The sequence below is a fragment of the Strix aluco genome, chromosome 11 (assembly GCF_031877795.1).
Source record: "Strix aluco isolate bStrAlu1 chromosome 11, bStrAlu1.hap1, whole genome shotgun sequence".
NCBI classification, from domain to species: domain Eukaryota; kingdom Metazoa; phylum Chordata; class Aves; order Strigiformes; family Strigidae; genus Strix; species Strix aluco.
This window is the reverse complement of record NC_133941.1, coordinates 16,688,415-16,695,830: the sequence shown is the minus strand read 5'-3', so window position 1 is coordinate 16,695,830 and position 7,416 is coordinate 16,688,415. Positions and strand designations below refer to the sequence as shown.

Below are 7,416 nucleotides of genomic sequence, written 5' to 3'. Positions count from 1 at the left end.
GTCTAAAAGCAAGCCTTTTTCCCATGTAACTATGAAAGCTTTGCTCCTCCCCTATGACAGGGGAAGTCTTATGCCTCTCCAGTATTTGCTCCTGCACCTTTTGCCTCTTGTCCAAAAAAAAAAAAAAAAAAAAAGAGAGAACATAAAAGGACTGCATTAAGTCCATCATTGGGAAAAGACATTTTTTCCAGATAGATACAACTTTTTCCTGAGTTACTAAAACTAAAATATTCTTCAAAAAAACCTCAGCATGAAATGGAGAGATTAAGTCCCAAGTTCATGCCTTGATTTCTCTTAGGGAGGTTTTTGTGCAACTCTATGTTAGTCTGAGCTGAACTGCCTGGAACAACAGCTCCTGTTGGTCTGAGTGATCAATTTTAAACTCTTCTCGAATTGGAGAGTCTAGCAAGGCTTGTTGTACAATCCCCACATTTCAATATGATCAATTTTAGAGGAAAACTTCCAGAAATTGCCATTCTGAGTTGCAAAAGCTTTGAATTTGCAAATATTTCAGTGTGTCAGGGACAGTTCTCTTGCAAATTTGAGCGTTGCTTTCCTGGAATAAGTGATCAAGTGAGCTGATGTGAGTCAGTCACTGCTGTACAAGACACGCAAGATTTACCACTAATTCAGACCAGCTCAGAACCATTAGCACTAAGCTGATGCTGGTGCATCAACTGAGGTAGAGGAAAGGCTGCTTATTTCTAGCACCAGTACCTTGGGGAAAGATGAGCAGGATTTGGAGGACTGACTGGGGCTGAAGAAAGATTCCGTTTCATATAACATTTGGTATTACCTCGTCATTTAGCCTTAGCCAAGTAACAATCCATCTTTCTTGGGCACAAAGCAACACACCAAAATCAGAACAACAACAACAGTGCATGCTCCTAAATCATCAGTTCAGGGTCTCACTACAATTTAAAATGAAGTCATCTGACATAGAGATTATGTCCATGGCTGGAAAAATAAAGCACAATATCTTGACTAGGAAGACAGGCTGCCTTGACTTTCGATCTTTGTCACCTAACTGCTGTCAGAAGACAAGTGTGGTGGAAACCAGTCCACAAACATGTAACACGGCCACCACTTTTTCTTATTTGCCTTTTTCCAACAGCTAACGAATGAATGCATATGACTCGCAAGAATTGGGTCTGAGCCATATTTCTGAAGGCAGAAAGACTGCATAAAGACAGCTCTAGTATGAAGTAGAAAAAGACCTTTGTGGCAAAATAAATTTAGCAACGTCACCAGGAGCTTCTGACTCAGAGCCCCATTCTGCCCAGCTGTGCACTCAACCCCCCCCCCCCACCTGCCAAACCAACACGATTCAGCCCACTTGGAGCTCTGCCATGAGCAGCTGGACAGAAGACGACTGATGAAGCCATAAAGCAACATCTAATTAAGAAATTATTTTTATTTCAGAGTTGTAATTAAGCCATACTTTGTCATACTGCTACTGGCTGAGGCAGGAAGGCTACTGATGAGTTGTACCAGGAGAAACGGCAGATGGGATCAGGTTGTTATTCCACTTCAGACCAGTCTACGCTGGCTTGAGTCAACCTCAGACCAGTTTAACCTAGGTTATTCCTTGCCTGTTTCTGCTGTCTGGCAGGTATCCCAGACAGAAGGGCTGCTCGCATCGCTCAGACACAGAGGAGGATGCTCTGTGCCTAGCCATTAGCAGGAAGGTGTTGCGCAGGCTGCAGTTTTCCAGGGGCTCTTGGTGCAACGGAGGGGGGGCACTGCTACAGCAACAAAAAGTGCAAGACCCCACTGCCACATGTTCCACCTTCGAACAGCTTCTCAGGCCTGCTGCTCCCACTGTCCCTGCAGACTAATTATTGTGGTTTTCATTGTACAGAGACACAAAACACCCCATACATGCACTTAAAGCAAAAGATTTAAGCACTTTCAGGTTAGCGTCCACCTCCTGCAAGCCAGGCTCAACATCTTGCTTCCGTGGGCCACCCAGACAGCTTAACCAGCTCGACGGTGAGCATCTCTGCGTGCTGAGCAGTTCAATGGTGAGCTGACAGCTCCCTCCTCTGTCAGAAAGCGACAAGAGCAGCCTAAAAATCCGTCCTCCTAGTGTCACTTGGAGCAGGGGACTCGACTAATGGAGGATGTTGGGCATTTTCACTAATTTTTTGCATGTAGGTAAGGGGAGTCTCCAGAACAGTTTCCCAGTGGTATAGGACTCCCAGCCAAATGTACTAAACGCTACTAAAGCTTCAGTTCTCATCCTGTCCTGCTGCAGCTGATTCGGGTGAGCCTTACAGCCAGCAGCAGGGCATGGCCAGGACTTCCCCTTCCAGCTGTAGAAGCACATGCCAGGTGTCCTGCTCTGGTCCTTCTGTGATCCGGCTTCTCCAAAGTGTAGCAGCAGACGGCAGGAATGGAGCAGAGCAGAGGCGCTGTCCTGCTCAGGCAAGACTGGAGGTTCTTGCAGGTCAGTGTCAGGTCTGTCCTTACTGCTCAGCTACAACATGTTGCACACTGAGGGGGTCTCTGTTAGTCCTTCCCTTCTGCATGTAAGAAAAACAGTGGTTTTACTGAGCGTTTAACGGCAGGCTGAAATCCCATATGGAAACTGAGTCCCAGTAGGATGTTATCCTTGATGTGTTCCCTCTGCTGACAAGTCAGCCTGGGATATAAGCCATGTTGCATGCAGAGTTTAAGGGCTTTTCTTCTGGTTCATGAAACATAACTGAAGGGGGAGGGGGGGGCACTTAACAGAAAAACAGATACTAGTATCCAAAATGGTGGGGAAATTTAATTATTTCAGGATCAAGTTGCATCAATACATTCTGCTCAGTTTACCTTCTAAAACTAAGATGGAAAACTGGTTTTATTTCACCTTCTCACAGTGTAATTCACTAGAGCTCTTCCAAATATTTCTAAATCCAGAAAACAGGAAGAAAACAATCAGATTATCTTAAACTACACAAAAAGAGTTAATATTAGATGCCTTACTGTACAATTGAAATAGTCTATTCCTTTTTCTATTCTCTAATGTTTTACAAAGCATTAAAATTTCTGTATGGTAGAGTTATTGCTGGATCCTACTAAACATCTCTGAATTCTGTCTGTTCTGCTCCATTTTAAAACTCAAAGTTCTGGATAAATTTGGTCTTTGAGCATAAATTGAACTTCATTGGTCTTGCTTACTGCCTGCTAGTCAAACTGTAGATTTTTCTGATAGGGTTTTTAATTCAATTAAGTCTTTCTGCACATATGACAAGGTAAATTTACTTCTGTTGCATTTTCTTCCCATAGCAGCTACTGTGCACTTAAAAGCAGAGGTTCTATGTTGCTGTGAAAGAAGCTAAGTAATTGTGAATTGGAATTCAAAGCAGCTTTCAACTGAGAGACAAGTCAAAAGAATTGTGCAGAAAAATAGATGACTTGCAACAAAGTGATAGTGAAATATAGGAAAGGTTTTCAGAACTGCATGAGGAGTTGCTTGTGTCCTATTTGTGGGAGAGAGGAAGGTGGGTCACACTAGGATTAAGGGATGAGCTCATGAAAGTCACTGCTGCCTGGAGCTGTCATGCCCAAGGGCCAACCAGGGTCTTTAAGAGGCACAGACTTCTGGATACACATCCCCAGGTAGGGATGTGAGATGAAACTTTTGGTTCAGGTAATAAATCACCTTCACATGAGGAGACCAGAAGGATCCCACACTTGGACAGGGAATACAGAACACAAAGATTTCTGATCATTTTGCTGTAGGATTTTAGAGTGTTTGCTGTGTCTGGGGAGGCAGGGGATAAGCTGTGACACCCAAGCTGTTCCTGAAAGGCCTGTGTTCCTCTGAACCTTGATGGCTTCTGTACCAGGGCTTCTCTCAGTGGGGATACAGAGCTGCTTTCTCCTCCAGCAGCTTGCTGCTCCTTGGGCTGCAGAAGCCCGACCAAGGCCATCTAGAGGGTGCCCATGCCACAGGCAAACCTGTGCCAGTGTCATACACTTGAACTGCATTGAGCTGGGGCTCACAGCCATGGCTAAGAGCCCAGCAACATTTGGGAGCTTCTGCTCCCCCTCTGCAAATCAGAGGCTTTGGATTTCCCTCTCCCTGAGGAAAGGCAGTTCCCTGTTCTGTGAAAATCCTCTGTCCAGAGCACTGGAGTTCTCTCCCCTTGTTAAGGATACTGTGACAGCAACACTGATCAAGACAGCACCCATGCATCCATCTGCAAGCTGGCACCTGCAGAGAGACACAAGTGAGATAATTGCTACAGCAACAAGGAAGGAGGATCCTCAAGACCTAGCTTTTGAGGTGGCCACTTCCTTTAGGACTTCAGACAGGTGACTTGCCCTTCAGGCTTCTTTATCTGTGAGACAGGTCAAAAACTAACTTCATCAAGGCCTGCACTTGGCCTAAATGCTGTGTAGACGGGGGAAAGAGGAATAGTGACATCCTAAATGGAAGAAATAGATTGCCTTTTGGTTTGGACTCTGCTGCTTTTACATTTTTTATATTGGCACCATTGGGAGAGTTCCCATTTTCCTAATTAGGCCACATATGAGGAACATGGAAAAACACCTAACATGTTTGGAGTGGCTTGATGTGCTAATTTTCCTCCTTTATGAATCTGAGCAGTCTGGGTTCAGACTAAAGTTCCTGACTTTAAGAGGAGCTGGATATCCAAATCAGCTTGGAAAGGTAAGTTGTCAGGGATTTTTTTTGTTTGTTTGTTTTTTCAAAACACCACACACACCACCACCATACAAATATGTTTTTATTGGGGTAGACAGATGCTTCATGCTGCTCAGCTTATAGTTCTAAAGCAAAGACAACACTGACATACCATCATATTATGTTGGTAAACATGTCTGGAAACTGGGAAGGGTATCTAGAAAAAAACTTGTAAAAGCAAATTATGATACAATTAACTAACAAAACATTTGAGCTGGGTAAGTTATGGAAAGACTTTTGCTAAATAATGTCATGCTGTGGTGTTAGAAGCTCTCAGAGTTTCCTGAAACAGAAACTATGGTTACTCTTCAATCAAGTGCGTAGCTTGACTAAAAATACAACCTGTGTTACATTCTCAAAGAAAAAAATAAAATCTTATCAGCTACTGCTGCCTATTATTTCCTCTCAGTTCTTGTTTTTTTTTTCTGATAGCTGTAAACACACTTGAGAGACTGCCTTACTTAAGTGGAATTGATTGCAAAAGGTATCTGCAATAAAAATATCTGCAAAAGATATTCTGGGATATTTTAGCTGTTCCTGGCTATCAGTTAAGAAACCTCTTTTCCCTGTATGGAGTCTTATTGTGGCAAAAAATACATTGGGGGAAAAAAAAAAAAAAGACACTTATGACCAAACTCATTGTTTCAGAATACATTGCTTCAACTCATACACAGAGTCTCCATGTCATGCAAGAGCTGCACTTCTCTACTACCTTCTCATCCTCGAAGCTGACACTAGTAGGGTCCTGGCCATAACATGAAAGTCAGGATGAAAACTTTCTTTCTAACCATGACACACACGAACCAAAGAGCATGTGGTAGGTTAGCACTACAGACACCTTCAAAAGGTGTGGTTTACAGAGAGAGTTAGACCAATGATCCTCATAGCTGGTAGTAGAGCTTGTTGGCTATGTCTTCATTAAAATCAAAGCTCTTGATCCATTAAAAACTATCTATTTACCAAATTGGAAGAAAACAGCTCCTGATGCACTTCGATTAACATGATGCTCACTTGAACAGTGCTCACCTGAGACAGCAGGGCCTGGGGCCACAGAGCCATCCAAATCCAAAGAGCTCTCTGCCTTGGGCAAGGAGACACTGCTCTAGGAAAAGGAGCACACACATACTGTGAACAAAACACCCAACAGTGTTTTGCAAACAGAGGTCAAACTTCCCAGTGGACCATAAAAAAGTAGCAGGCCACAAGGATCTCTTATCAGGCAGTAAGAATAAAAGAAGATTATGAAAAGAACCTATGACCTAGAATAACTGATCTGTGGTTAGAGCCCCATCAAGCTGGTGTCCAAAGCACATACATCAGTAATTTCACTACTGACTTCAGACAGGTGAACTTCTGTCTCAATGTTCCTATGATGTCAGAGGTGGAGGTGCACCCAACACCCCACAGGACAAACCACCACAGGGCCTCATGACTGTGCATGCTGCCGACTGTCCATTGAGAATCACTACCAAGCTGTATGCGTTAAAACCATTTATCAGTTTGTATCAGATGCTTGCCTGATTAAAAAAGTCAGCTTCCTTGAAACACTTCACAGAGCAAGCTAGTCCCAGAAACATGTTACTTACAGGAGTTAAGCAGCCTCTTCCTCTATGGACACCAGAGCATAGCCCATAAAAAAGTCAGAAGTTAGCTGGCAATGCAAATGCTGTCAAGGGAAGGGGGATGGGAAGAGGCACTATTAACAGGATCACATACAGGATTGGCACAGCACCATTTCCCTTAGGGGAACCAGGATCAAACAGGCTGTCCCCAAATGCCAGCTTAAAGGCTACTGTGCCTGTTGCACAAGGAAACCTTGAGAGACCTGCAGATGCTGACTGTCATCAACTCCCTCCAGAGATATGAATTCCCTTTTCCGTGAAGCGATGCCCAAGTCCCTCTAATGCTGGGTCCACCTGTTGAACCTTCTCAGGTGGGCAAGGAGGAAAACAAGGCAACAGATGAAGCAGTACCCTTCTTCCAGGACACAAAGAAGGCACTACATCAATCACAGAGGCTCTGCATCCCAGGGTGAGAGCAACCCTTGCCATCAGGCACACCAGAGACATGCTCAGAAGGTCCTGGCAGTGAGACGTGGCACAGAGTCCAACCCTTCTAGCTCTCTCCTGTGCTGCCTGCTAGCTCACCAGCTTCCTCCAGCTCCCCAGCTCCACTCAGTCTTTCTTATCAGCAGTGCTTACCTGCTCAACTGGAAGAAACAAGGAACCAACTCCCAGCCCAAACAGGCTCACCTGGAAGGCCTGTAGGCAAACAGGGCACCCTGTTACAACAACTCCCCACCACAGCCGCCTTCCCCCTGGCCTAGTGAGACCCGGGCGCCCTGGGGCCGGCTGGGAAGCCGTGCCCAGCAGCGAGGTTTCCAACACCGGTGGCTCCCCCACAGGGCACGCACTGCTCAGGCCGAAGCAGGCCCCGCAGCTCACCCGGCTCGAAGCACGGGAAGCGCACGCACCTTTCCCCGCCACCTCTCCGCCAGAGGAGGCTTCAGGCCGTGTGCCGAGACAGCCTGGACGTCGGAGAGCGTCCGGGAGAGGCCGGTGTCCCACCCCGGCGGCGGTCGGGGCCCACCCCCACCCAGCGCAGGCGCGGCCGCCCAACCCGCGCGGCGTAAATAGCACCCGGGCTTTTATAGCGCCCCTTCCCGGCAGCCCCCGCGCCTCGCCGCGCCGATTGGCTGCAGGACGGGCGGGGGCGCG

At 46.0% G+C, this 7,416-nt stretch overlaps 1 long non-coding RNA gene across 2 annotated transcripts; it reads right to left on the bottom strand.

The window, feature by feature from the left end:
* Window positions 1–1,396: 1,396 nt before the first annotated feature.
* LOC141928302 (uncharacterized) lies at window positions 1,397–7,312 on the bottom strand. 2 transcript variants are annotated; one of them, XR_012624722.1, is made up of 3 exons: window positions 6,286–7,312; window positions 5,726–5,801; window positions 1,397–4,207 (listed from the first exon to the last, which is right to left on the bottom strand). It is a non-coding gene; the product is annotated as an uncharacterized LOC141928302 (long non-coding RNA). The 2 variants fall into 2 exon arrangements; XR_012624721.1 differs by having other exon boundaries at window positions 5,726–7,312.
* Window positions 7,313–7,416: the final 104 nt, after the last annotated feature.